Source organism: Diabrotica undecimpunctata, chromosome 2 (assembly GCF_040954645.1).
Source record: "Diabrotica undecimpunctata isolate CICGRU chromosome 2, icDiaUnde3, whole genome shotgun sequence".
NCBI classification, from domain to species: domain Eukaryota; kingdom Metazoa; phylum Arthropoda; class Insecta; order Coleoptera; family Chrysomelidae; genus Diabrotica; species Diabrotica undecimpunctata.
In genome coordinates this window covers 160431573-160446815 of record NC_092804.1, presented here as the reverse complement: position 1 = coordinate 160446815, position 15243 = coordinate 160431573, and positions in this window count along the sequence as shown.

Here is a 15243-nt window from a genome sequence, read left to right as displayed (position 1 = left end):
GTAGTCTTGTTATCCTGCATATTTTGTTTTTTTTTTGGTTAATTTTTTTGCTTCGAATTTTTTACTTAGAATGATTGGATGTCGGCACTCAGCCATTAATATTCGATCTTGTATTTTCTTCATTTTTTTGCCATCTCACTAGTTTCAGCTCAATCTTTATCCAAATGCAAATAATCTAATCCAAAATCAGAAAAAAAATGTAAATAAAATGCTGAGACGGCTGTCATAAAACTGTTCAATATTATTATTAATAATGCCTATCTCAGGCCCAACCGCATTTCGTCATCCTCGGTATGTTCTCCTAAGGATTTAGTCAGCAATAGATATTTTTAGGTCAGATACGATAAAGCTTTATCAAATCTATCTCCAATTCGATAGGAATACCTAAGGACATTATACTGGGAACAACTCTATACTTACTTTACACCACAAATATTTTTACAAAAGCAACTAATTGCTACCGATGGGGACGATATTGTTACAATGATTTTTAATGGTTTATTTGTTGTTAATATTAGAAGTTGAAAATTCACTTAAATGAATTAGAAAGAACCTTAAGACCTTAATAACTTAAGGGGTATAGTTACAAGTATATATCTTCTTCTTCCTTAAGTGCCGTCTCCGCGACGAAGGTTGGCAATCATCATGGCTATTCTGACCTTCGAGGCAGCTGCTCTGAACAATTGCCTTGAGCTACAACCAAATCACTCTCTCAGGTTCTTTAACCAGGAAACGCGTCTTCTTCCTATGCTTCTCCTACCCTCTACTTTTCCTTGAATTATGAGTCTCAAGATGTTGTGTCTTTCGCCTCTCATCACATGTCCGAGATATTGAAATTTCCTTTCTTTTATTGTATTTTCCATTTCCCTCTCTCTGCCTGTTCTCCTTAACAATCTTCTAAATGTCCACATTTCAAACGCGTTAAGTTGATTTATTGTATTCCGGTTTAATGTCGATGATTCAGCTCCATAGTGGAGTACACTGTATACATAGCATTTAATTAGCTTTATTCTGAGGGCCAATGTCAGATCTTTGCTGCATAAAATCTTTTTCATTTTCACGAAGTTAGCATGTGCTTTTTCAATTCTGACTCTTATTTCTGCAGTATAATCGTTATTTTCTGTGATTATCGTTCCCAAGTAAGTATATCTTTTTACTCTCTTAATCTGCTGGCCGCCTACCGTTAATATTTCGTTTGTATATATAACCTTTATAGATTTGAGAAAATAAGTATTTAGTTTAATGCTTTAACTCGCAGTAGAAAACAATAATTATACCTTTATTTCAATTAACTGGAATCCTCAATAAATACTTTCAGAGTGCTACACCCAAAACTAAACTTAGTAAACACAAAATCTCTTAATTATTGTATCTCATTAGGCACAACTCTCATGGTGCAACTGACATCTACCTACACCGCCTGTTGTGTGAAATGGATTACATAAGGATTGTGCTTATGAAAATTTAAGGTGGCGAATAAATTCGGTTTTGTAGAAAGCCTCTTTTTCTCTCTCTTACGCTCTTCTTTTTTTATCTTTTTCTCGTCGGACAATTTGAATTATTCATTTGCGGTCGAGAGTAGTCGGATTAACACTCTTTCATGACCGCTATTTTCTTCTTTTTAAGATATATGGTGTTGTTGATTTATATCAAGAATGTCCAAATTCGTTACTTTCCCACAGGAAGATTTAGTATTACTGGGTATTACGTTGCTAAATAAACTCAGAAACTCGTTATTCATGTTCCAAGTAGGTAATAAAAAAGCTCAAATAGGCAATTTATAATACAATGTTGTATAAAAATCATTAACTGCTGTCATTAACACATATCGTTTGTAGAAAGGTATGTTGTATTTAAATTTAGAGATGACTGTTGTTTCTAATCCTTTCATTACTATGTTTGCTATTGGTGCTGAGATAGGCAAATCCATGGTCACTCCAGAAATCCCTTTTACTTGAAGATTTCCTAGAAGGTGTAAAATTCTGCATCAGCTCAACGTTTTTCTAACATGAAAATGAATACTATTTTTAGATTTCTAGGGTGGGGCAATTTTAATATCTTAAATAGGAACCCCATTACAGATTTGAATTTCTTATGAAAAAATAGGTAAAACATTTTTGTCGAATTCTTGACAGATGGCGATTTAATCGAAAAAAAAAAACAATTATCCTGATACTGTAGGAAAATTGTGGAAACGATCTAATATCTCAAGAAATACATTATTTCTAAATGAAAAACCAAAAAACACATATTTATTATTTTTCAAAAGTATCTGTAGTATTTGACTTAAGTGTACTGTTTATAAAAAAGTAAAAAAATAAAATGAAGTTTGTTAAACATCATTTAATTTTTATATATTGATCAATTTATCTATAGCAGTAGAAGTATAATGTTCTAAATAGTTTTTAACTTAGAATTAAATAAAATTGGAGTCCTTCATGAAGACAAAAAATATCCTTTCTCTTTAATTAGACCAAACAATTTATTGTAGTGGTGTATCGGGTATGCGGTCTGTTATTTGAAAAAAATTCTTTTTTCTTTTATTTCTCTATATTTCGCTGATTTTTTGTCAGCTTCATCAGGAGACAACTAAAATATGGTTAAAATTTGTATAAATATAAGGTGAGAATAAACAATTTATTACTTACAGATTTAGAGTTTAAAATATTTAAAAATGTTTTTGTACATAATATGTTCAAAACAGTACTAACAATATTGGTTAACAGCACCTAGGTCACTAGTAATTCAATATAAAAAGCAAACAAAAACAACCAAGAAACAATTAAAACACAGTAAAATTACACATTAAAAATATACAGGGTGATTTAAAATATAATTGTAAACAGAAAAATTATTTTAACATACTAAGAATATTACAGTAGATATTGCTCAACTGTATCGTGTCTGCCTTGTAATTTACTGCATATTTTTCTCTATTAATATGACACATTTCTTAAAACAATCTATTTTTGTAATTATTCTTTTGCTGTAGAACCCTGACATTTGAGTAGTCAAATGGATGCCCAGTTTTTAAGTAATGGTCAATTGCCGCACATGTATTCTTCTTTTTGTGCAGTCACTTTTGTGCTGTGTGACCCTTTGTTTTAGCCATTGAGAAGTTTGGCCAACATAACAGCTCTGGCAATCCAAACAAGGCAGTTTGTAGATAACATTAGTTTTATTTACAGTTGGTTTCTTGTCTTTTACTTTAGAAAACAGTTGTCGGTTTTCTAATAAATTATATTGGACAATTTTAATGTTGGTAAATTGTTTAAATAAACTAGCCACAGAAGTAGTTAACTGTTTTCATAATGGTAGTTTTTTATATTGGATTGTTTGTACTGCTTTGATATCAGTGGGACCGTCAAAAATGTCTGAGTTAAATATCAATTTTTTAAGGATATGTTCTGGATATTCATTATTTTCAAAGATATTTAACAGCAAATTTAAGTTTCTGTTTATGAATTTTTTGTCACCAATATGCCTTACCCTATTCTTCATTGTAATCACTGTATTAAACTCTTGATGAGTAGGATGATTTGAAAAAAAGTTTAAATATCTTCCAGAGTGTGTTGGCTTTTTATACCAATCTATCAATATTTTGTTTTGTTTAGTTATTTTTAATTTGGTGTCCAGAAATGATATCGAACAATCATTTTCAGTCTCTAAGGTAAATTGGAAATGTTTGTTAAAGTTATTGAAAATGTTCAAGGTATTTTAAATCTGTGAAGTAGGAACAGAACATATAAGATCGTCTACAAATTTTTTAATGAAGGGTAAAGGGAAAGGTAATTGTGGAATAATGACATCCAGCAAATAATTATGGGGCTAAGTGGACTACCCATAGGTGCTCCAAATATTTGTCGATACAATTTATCATTAAATCTAAAATAGGTGTTCTCAAAAACATAATTCAGAAGTATTAAAAAACTATCCTTAGAAATAGTTGTATAATTTTGAATGAGATTAAATTTTGACTGTATTATATTACTGGTCAGATCTATTGGTCTGGTCAGTAATAAAATAAATTAGCCTGTGACAATGCTTACACAAAAATTTAAGAGAAAATGGGTGAAAGTATTACCATAAAGGAGATAAAGGAAAAAATAAAAAATTGCTCCATGATTTTCTCGCCTACCAATTCAATTTCTCATCCAAATTTTTCTCTTTTTTGAGTTCCGCTTCGGATTCTTTATTAAATTTCTAACAATATCTATGGTCATCAGCAATACTTGCTTGTTGAATTCATTACGAATACCTTCCATGGATCCTCTTTTATTTTGTTGGAAACTCAAAAACTTTTAATTACAAAACAAGTACTTTAGTTTCAGATGAAAACCACTCGATTGTTTACTAGCACTGGCATGTGTAAAAATCTACCCTGCATTTTGGCATTACCAATATAGACAAGCGAGCTACTGACATGCCAATTACTAGCAAATGTGTTTTGTGATTGCGAGTTACTGGCCTATGCCAGCAACTTGCATGCGAGCTACTTTCCCCATTGACTGGCATGTGTGTACCCGGCTTAAGAATATTAAGTTAGATTTGCTAGTTGATGAGTAAAGGGTACAGTCCATCCCCAACCCTTCTTTCAGTGCGTCATAGTTGATCAAATTCTCTCTAATGCGTTAAGCTAGAAGTGACAGAAAAAACGTGAGTCTGTGATTATTATACATAGAACTTAGAAAATTATGTATCGTTCACGGGTATTTGGATATTAAAGCGAATTCTACTTACGGATGTATAATTAGTTGGAGTTTGGAATACGTTAAATAGATATCCAGTCAATGATGCGCATAAATATAATTTGACAAAATGGTCTCGATCGTGACAGTACCTACTTTCACAATGTCAACTGATAAAATGTCATTCCAGGTTAGTATTTTCAGACATTTTACAGTAAAAATTTAATTTTGTTTTTATTTTCATAAAAATATTTTAAATATGCCGAGATATACCGAGAAAGAACGAAGACTAATATTAAAATTACTAAATTATTTTCAATTAGAAAAAGAGGCTTGAACAACTTTATTAGCAGTTTCTGCCGTTCGTAAAGTAAGTTTTAAATTATTCTAAAAAGTATTAATAGTAGTTTAAATAGGTACTGTACATTTTAGAGTGTTGCCGAGGCGTTAGGAGTTTCGTTACCAACAGTAAGACGATTGGCAAATGAAGGTACTCAAACAGATACCTTCTTTAACCAATAAATATGAACATGTTAATAGAACTCGTGTATATTAGAACTATTTAAACTATTTCCACTATTTAATGATAAATCTTTATTGGCTGCTACAGAAACTTACAGCAAAATTACTTATCCGAATATGACTGATTTCAATTAATGCAATTGCCAGTAAAATATTTTATCTCACAGTCAACGTTTAAAAGATTCTAGGAGGAAGCGTTATTTTAAATTAACAAACATTCTTATTCCATACTAAATAATAATAAATCCATAAATAAATCTTAGCTAATTAAGCACTTTCCTTGGAAAGTATAGAATAGGATTTAATATGACAAACTGCAGTTCCAATATAATGCGCAATAAAAATTTATATACAGGACAAAACCTATAAAAATTTAAAAAAAATTGATTTGTTAAAGTTTTTATTTCACATTACCTTTTCACATTTAGCCGATTACGATCCTGCAACTGTCAGATATAACTAAAATGTCATGCAATAATTCACGACATTCTTAAAATCCTATTCGCTCCGTGCGTGAATGACGCGACACCTACCCCTTTCATCTGACAGTGTTGGACCTACCAAGTTTCAGGTTAAACATATGACATAGGTTTGACATTGTTAAATACAGGCGAAATTAACAATTATTAATAATTAACTTTTTAATTATATTTTTTCAGTTTATGTACAAAATAAATGTAGTATTAAAAACTGGGTTTCTCAAAATTCATCATAATTATATATTTAACCCCAAACGGAAAAGAAAGGGAAAAATCTAGTACTGGCAAATCAAGTTTTTCACGTGAAAGAGCATATAATTAAAAACACTAATAGTAAAAGTTATGATATAAAAGCTAAAGTCATCAGGCACTCTGCAGTTAGCTTGAAGCCTTATAAAATATCATTTAAGGTAAATTATTTAAATATTTCCTATTTCAATTGCATAAAAATAAGGTTATGTGATATTTACTTTTTCATATTAATAGCACCGATCCATCTTTTTCTTTTCTCTAATTTATATGTAATCTTTAGATCTCTTAGAATTTATATGTAATCTCTAAAAAGATTTCAATTTTGTCATATTTCGCCGCTACGCACGCTGGCATCGTTTCAAGGTACCCCTACCATGGTCACGCACGGAGCGAATATGACGTCAAAATTAATGACGCACTGAAGAAGGGTTTAGGACAGCCTATACGTTCCTAATTCTTTATTGAGAGAACGAGTTATACGATGTAAGGTGTGTTTTAACATCTGTACCCCATTTATATTTGGAGGTTACACGAAGAAGGTTCATGTGGCTTATGTATGCCAAGATATTATATATTATCCTTTACCAAGGAGAGAGATATTATATATTATTTATGTAGAGTTTGCTTTAAATACTCTACTGAGCTGCAACTATACCACTCTCTTAGGTTTCTCACTCAGAAAATTCTTCGTCTTCCTATGGATCGAGACACATAAAGTTAAATAAAAAAAATCAATTCTAATAGAGAATGTATTTTTCACTGGATTTATTAAATGTTGAGAAACTCGCTCATATTGAAAACTTCTTATTGTGTCATCATGTTTATAATAAATTAGAAATACAGTTAGTCTTGTTTTTAGATTGGTGTTTAAGAATGAACTTGTTAGCTAAGAATAACCGTGTTAAATGTAAAAATTATCACTGCTCAAAGTTTAAATGGTACAATTACATAAACCTTTGAAATAAAATATTGCACTCTGACAGGAATTTTAAATAGTTACATTTTAATTATGTGCTTTAATTCTTTATTTCTACATAAGTACCTATTTATTTTTTGGTGGAATATATTGGGCAAATACGTTTTTAGCAGCCCAGACTCGGGGATCGGTATTTAGAAAATGAAACTAATTCATCTTCTAATCTAAAATCAGTCAATATAGAGGTACTTAATATTTAAACAAAATGGAAAGTATTATGCTAAGGATTATAAGAAAGTAATAAATATGTAATGTGTCAACCTTCTTTCGTAATGAGATAAGATTATAATATGGAATAAATGACTTGCTTAAATGATATTTTTAAGAACACTTAAAAATAATTAGGACAGGCATCATCTTCTTGTTAAGAGGTTATTTATAGTTATATATTATAATTGGTAAGATTTATAGCTTTTAAATGTAGGCAAAAAAAAATCGTAATTAGGGTAGGCCATAAAGCCTTTATATATACGACTTGTTGGTAGCATATATCCACACTGAATGACGTGACGTGACTTGTCTATGTTGTTAACATTTTTTTTGTAAAATTTAAGTACATCATATCTTCGAGGTGGTTCAAGAGTTTAAATACCTAGAAGCAATAATCACTAATGACAACAAAGCAAAACGTAAAGTTGTAACGCAAATACTGGAGGGAAAAAGATCTTTCTTTGCAATACAACATCCAATGAAGTCAAAACTTGGTGCAAAATTCCAGATATGCAAAACCATAATTTGTTTTGTAAAAGAAGAAAGTATAACTATAGAGATGACAAAACTTACACAAAAACTAATATTGCACTGCAAGATACCAGACGTATGGAGAAACAGCATAATGATACCACTGTTCAAGAAAGGAGATAAAGAAGACTCCAACAATTATAGAGGTATAAATCTACTGAACGCCGTACTTAAGTTTACCACAAAAATCCTAACCAACAAAATCAATAAACTAACAACTTTATCAGATGAACAACAAGGATTCAGATCCAAAAGATCCTGCGTAGATGCCGTATTTGTACTAAGACAAATCACAGAAAAGGCCATACAATAAACCAGCATATCTACGTTTTATAGACCTGACAAAGGCTTTCGATCTCATCCAAGTCGAAGACGTCTTACACCTACTATATAAAAAAATACCAATCGATATTATACAAACCATCGAAAACATCTAGTTTCATGATCGAATGCAGGCAAAGATAAATGGAAAACTAACACAGTGTATACCAGTACAAAACGGAGTCAGACATGTTATGCAGTCTTTTTTTTTATTATAACTAATAAATTAACAATCAGAATAAAAACAATGTATTCTATAAGTTAATGTGATGAGTTTAGGTCCTGTCCCTTGGTTCTGGCGTGATGTGGTCCCCTCCAGTGAGAGAATCACGGGTCCATGTTACTGGTCTGTTGGCCAACGTCGCTTTAGTCTTCTGATAACTCGATGTTGAGGTATTGCGGAAATTAATGGATTGGAGTGTGTGTTCACTTTTTGAATATATTGTAATTTCTTTTGCTGGTATACTTCTTTCACTGTTAAGATATTGAGATCCTCATAGATTCTTTGGTTGGTTACGTACCAGGGTGCATCAACAATTGCTCTTAAGATTTTTGATTGGCATCTTTCCATAATAGCAATATTAGATTTACTACTACAGCCCCATAGCTCTATGCCATATGTCCATATTGGTTTGATAACTGTTTTATAAATTAGAATTTTATTATTTATTGACAGCTTGGAGTTTTTTCCAATTAACCAATTGATTTCTTTTTGTCTTAGTTGTATTTGTTTTCTTTTTTTGGTGATGTGTTCTTTCCAACACAGGGTTTGGTCCCGGTGTAGCCCTAGGTATTTGGTTGTTTTAGTCCTGGGTATTTCCTCATTGTTGATATATATTGGTGGTGGTGTTTCTTCTCGTAAAGTAAAAGTTACGTGGGTTGACTTGTTTTCATTTATTTTTATTTTCCATTGTTTTAGCCAGTTTTCAAGCTCATACAAATAGTCTTGAAGTTGTTGTGTAGCTATGTTAGTGTGTTTGTGACTTGTAAGTGCTACTGTGTCATCTGCAAATGTGCCAATTGTTACGTTATGTGATGTTGGTAGATCAGACGTATATAATATATATAATAAAGGTCCCAGGACGCTTCCCTGTGGGATTCCCGCCTTAATGGGATGCGTTTTGGATATTTCTCCATTTACTTTTGTTCTAAACTGTCGGTTTTCCAAATATGATGTAAGTATTCGAAAGAATGGTGGTAATATTTGTTTAATTTTATAAAGAAGTCCTTTATGCCAAACCTTATCAAAAGCTTGACGTACATCTAGTGATACCATTGGGCAATATTCCTTTTCTTCTAATGCGGAATTGATTTTATGGGTTATTCGGTGGCATTGCTGGATAGTTGAGTGTTCTCGTCGAAATCCAAACTGATAATTTGGTATCCAATCTGCGCCTGTAAAGTCTGGATCTATTCTTTTTATTAAAAGTTTTTCTAGTAATTTGGAGATTGTTGATAATAGACTGATAGGTCGATAGGATGAGACTTCACTTGGATCCTTTCCTGATTTTGGGAATAATAGTATTTCTGCAATTTTTAGATTGTTAGGCCAATAATTACATCTTAATATTGCGTTAAATATATATGTAAGGATTACTATACCCTTTTTTGGTAATTCTTTTAGCATTTTTGATGTTATTAGGTCAATTCCTGGTGACTTTTTAATATTCAGTCTTAAGATTTCTTCTTCAAGTTCTTTGGGTGTTGTTAATTTTATTGGATTTACTGATGGTTGTTCTGAGTTACAGTCGACGCTGTACTGATACAGTCGACGCCGCATTAATCGCTGAGACAGAAGACGAGCTCCAAAAACTAACACACATCTTTAATACAATAGCCAAGAAATATGTATATATATAAGCGAGATTAAATAAAACGAGCGGTTCGTATTTATATAAACATATTTATTTATAAGTTTACAGTTCGGTAATATCTTATCAACTAAACATAGACTCATAGAAGGTATAATCATCATCATCATCATCATCACGTAGCGCTACAACCTTGGGTGGGTCTTGGCTGACTGTACAATTTTTTTCCAATTTGTTCGGTCTTCCATCAACCTAGGGCCAAATGTTTGGCTGCTTGGATGTTATCTCTCCATCGCATTCTGGGACGTCCGAGTGGTCTTTTGCCTGTGGGAATCTCCACAGAAGGTATGCTTATATATAAAAGTTATTATGTACTAGATAATTCTGGCATAGTCTACCTCTAATGCCTGACGGGTCGATCTGGAAGCCTCTAGTCGCCGAATGCATGTTCGTAACGTAACATAACATACGTATATATATAGATATATATATATATATATATATATATATATATATATATATATATATATATATATATATATATATATATATATAAACTAAGGAACACTCGAAGAGTGGTGGGTTTTTCGGTCAAAGTAAAGAAGTAAAAGACAAAGAAGGTGGCTACTTCATCTATTTATTAAAGACGTTTCGCTTTCTGCTTAGCGTCATCAGTTCATCTAAAAATTACAATATGAAAACCAAACATCCATAGAGAAGTTATGGATTTTTTCAATCAGAACGTATTCTGATTGCTCACAATGCCATAACTTCTAAAATAATGAATAAGTCTTGGTTTTTCCTTTTCTGTATAAATCTCTTCACTTTCTCAATTATCTCTATGATCGAGAACATATTATCCGATATGATGTTGATTTCGTAAGATTTTTGCTTGACCTTTATTTTACATTTAAGACTAGTTGTTCTGACTTATCTGCGTAGAACTGTCGGCTTCTACGATCTTCTTTTACTTCTTGTGGTCTTTTTATGTAGACATGACTTATTCTATTTTTTAATGTGCCTATAGCAAGTTGTCGTTCTATCATTTTCGTGGTCTTCTAACTGATCGTCTTCTTATTGGGGAACCGCCTTTACTACTCTATTTGTTGTTATTCGGCTTATATCCGTTCCATTTTACTCTTCTATATCGTATCCAGTCCTTGATGTTCTTCAACGTGCATCTACGTTGTATATCTGTACTTCTAACTCTGTCCCATAGTGTCTTACCATTATTTTTCTAAGAGTTTTCATATCTGCTGTTTCTAACATTCTTTTTGTCCTCCCTTTGTCAGGTCGTGTCTTTGCCGGATATGTTATTATTGGTCTGATGAGTCTTTTGTAAATTCTGCCTTTAATTTCTTTCTCAATATATTTATTTCTCCATATTGTTTTATTCAGTATCCTGCGGCTATGTTTGTTCTATTTACTTAATCTCCCACTTCTGTTTTGAGCTTTTCTTAGCTAGATAGCGTGATGCCTAGATATTTAAACTCCATCACTTGTTCTATTATCTGATTCTCGAACTCCAATTTACATCTTAATGTATTTGCTGTTATAACCATGCATTTCATATTTTTTAGGGAAATTATTATATTAAATTTTCTACCGGTTATATAAAACTGGTGCAGCATATGTTCTACATCATCTTCACTATGAGATATTAGTATTGGGCCGTCTCCATTGGAGAATAATTTGAATTATCTTTCCCCCATTTGGTATTTTTTTATTCTTATTTTTTTTTTCTTAGTTCATCAATCATTAGCTTGAACAATGGAGGGCTCAAGGAATCTCATTGCCAGCTTCAATTGAATCAGTTAGTTCTTATTCTTTAACCTATATTGTGCTGTTTTGGTAGATATTTTACATAGTTTGGTTATTCCCAGAGGTATCTCTCTTGCCTACAATAAGTAGATAACGTCTTTTAATTTAAACCCGGTTAAATGTTTTCTTAAGTCTCACGAAACATAGATATGCTGGTTTATTTTATTTAAGTGATTTCTCTTGCTTTTGCCTCATTATAAATATCGCGTCGGTACATGATCTTCCCCTCCTAAAACCTTGTTGTTCTTCTGCTAGTATTATAATTTTATTTAGTTAATTTGTTATCACTTTTGTTGTTAATTTTAGTATTGTGTTTAATAAATTAATTCCGCTGTAACTTTCTGGGTCCGATTTGTCTTCCATTTCAAAGAGAGGTATTATAATGCTTGATCTACATTCTTGTGGTATTCTGTTTTGTTCTATTATTAATGTTCATGTTCATTCGGTATTCTGTCCTCTCCTGGTGATCTTTTTCCTTAATTTCCTTAATGCTTGTTTCTTATACATCTTTTTTCTTAATATTTATTTTTTCGTTTGTCGTCACTTCTGGTGTTGGTGGTTTATTATCATCAACTTGAGCAAATATTTTTGGAAAGTAGTCTGCTTGTTTTTCCTTCTAACTGGTTTTCGATTTTATTAGTTCGTTAATCTATTTTCTTTTCTTGCTTCTGTAATATCTGTGACAAATTCTAAGCACATGAGTACGTGTGACTCATTCAGAGGCTGGGATACAGTTGTTCCAGGATATGCACAATCTTTCGTTTATTAGCGTTCCAACATCGTGTTTATAATTTAGATCCCTTCTATCAGAACACGAAGAGAACACCAATTAAATGGGTTGTTTTTGCTAGACTAATTGTTCCCTATTTTCCATCGAAATCAGCTCATATCTAGAATATCTATGTTCAGTCTATTTATCTCTTAGATTAGATTTTATAGTTTGTTTGCTGAATACTTTTTAATAAGCTTTTAACATACCATTCAGTGTCCCCAGTCAACACCAAAAAAAAAATCGCTAGTCGTATGCAGCAATTACAGAACCATTGCCCTTATTCCTCGTGAAAGCAAAATCTTGATACGTATAATTCATGAAGCGCTAAAGAACTTTTTACTTCTAAAGATAGCCTTACACAAAAATATTTGTACCAGGAAAAGAAACGCGTTCGCAAATATTGAAAAAGCAAGCGCTCAATATACCAATGCTGCTCTGTTTTGTAGATTATATAATGGCTTCATAATTATATATTTTCATACAGCCTTCTGCGTCCAAATTTAGACATAGGCCTCTACTGATATCTTCCAGTACTGTCGGTCTTGAGCATTTTTGCAGCCAATTCAATACGATTCTTTTAACGTCGGTCTGTTGATGGTGTCCTTCCAAGCCAAGTTGCAACACGATTCAGTCAAAACTAAACCAAAGTTAAAGTACCCGGAATATATTCAAATGCGTTTAAAACAAAAATAACTAACGGCTAATCTGGATAAACAAAGAATCTGGAATTTCATTAACACTGAAAAAACAAAAATAATTATCGTACACAGGGCAAATAGTAATCTACCGCAGATACACCAAGTGGCGTATTTAGAAGAAGTAGGCAGATTTGTATACTTGGGTCCCTGATAACCAACAATGGCCTCCTCAGAAATCAAACAGACTAGCAACGGTCCGAACTGCAACAGCTAATTTAATTAAAATTTGTAAAGACCGAACAATAACAAGCAATACTAAGCTTAGGTTGGTCAGTGCCCTTATTTTTCCATTGTACACACGCAGCTGAAACATGGACTCTAGGAAAAAGAGGATATAAGTATACAGAAAAATTCTGTAGAAGAATATGGAACTCTTGGTAGTAGAAGGAAAGCTAGAAGGTTAAAGACCAACAGGAAGATCTGCAACATGATGGACAGACCAAATAAATGTGGGAAAATTCCTACATCTGACACAGCGGTGCAGTCAATGTAGCTAACAATATGAGTGTCACCATGCACTGACAAGGGCTCAACCAATAAGGAGGAGAATATAAGTAATGGTATATAGGTAAGCACTTACTTGCATTTTTATAAAACAATATTTTAAGGTGAATATGTCGCTAGTTTTAACTTTTTGTCTTATGGTTTTTTTAAGCAGAAAATGTGTTCGTTTTAATCATGCTGAACACTTTATATAATTGTATAAATGTCTTTGGGATAACTAAGTATACTACACATTGCTACTGACAAGATTTAGTTCATGTATTTAATATTTTGTAAATTCTGTTTTTTTAATTTACCCAATTAGAGAGTGCACTGCTTTTGTGATGTAATTGTTTTTATTGCCTCAATAAATTTAAAATCTGTAGGTATAATTAATAATACAATGGGCAAACAGTTCTAAAGCTAAAATAAAACAGACTCGACAAGCTATCCACTGATATATTTCGTTTGTTGTAACCAATTTTATGAGCTAAAATTGTTGATTTGACAGGGTGATTGATGTTCACTTCACTGTACTTTAAAATCTAATAGTTAGATCGCATGGAACAAAACGGTTCAGCCTGCGTCTGATGGTCGATTCATTAACTTAACGTTGAGTATAATTTTTGAAAAACATGTAATTTCAGATTTTAAAGCGTTGGAAATTATAGTTGAACTATTTGTAATATTTCCATTATTTCATTGGTTGAAATCGTACTAATGTTGGAATTGAAAGCTGACCACCAGGGTTGTATACCGTAGCAAACTGGTTATAATATAAGTACTAGGAATATTTTTTTGTGTTGACAAACTGAATCTGCTTTTTAAGAACTAGCACATTCTTCTTAGTATCAGTTGGATTTTTTAGCAAATAAACCCTTTCTTCGTGTAAGTCGCATATATAAATACATACATAAATATTTTGAATGTTTTTTTTTTTGAGGAAATTGTTATTATTCACAAGGAAACTAAGTGTCTGTAGCTGGCTGTATACCATGTATCATAAAAAAATTATTTAAAAATCCTTTATAAAAGGTATATAATTAAAACACCACACATCGGGCTACTTAAAAAAAAAATTCGGAATCTATATTCCATCATCAGTGTATCTAAGTGTACATGTTTTGAGCCACTTAATATTTGGTTAAAAATCCGTTAAATGTTATTAATTTGAATTTAAGTTACATTATTGGATCTTATATGTTATGATGTTAAAGTTACAATTGTAATTAATAACATGGCAACGTAAGACTCTACAAAAGGTTGCTGGTCCTGAGACAAAGTGTCTACGAGGACTTGTTGATAGCAACAACTTCAGGGGCTTTCGTTATTTTTTGCTACTTCTATTGGAGAGAATGTGGTTATAATTTGCAATAACTAGTTGCATCTATCCAACATCCTCAAAACATTATTCTTTAGCTAAACTGCTTTGAATAATCATGTAAGCCCTGGAAAATCTCTCTAACCATTAGTACAACAATCGAAATTTTTTTTAAATTATCCTTTAATTATCTAGTTGCAGAATGTTCGGTGGGATTCAATTTTTTTCTTCGAAAGCCAAACTCATCTTTATTTGTACGTCATTACACTTTTTTCCATTTTAATACTTTGATTAAGAATAATTTATTTTGTATCTTTATAGCTTCAGGGATATAAAACAAATAAAGCCAGAAAATAAC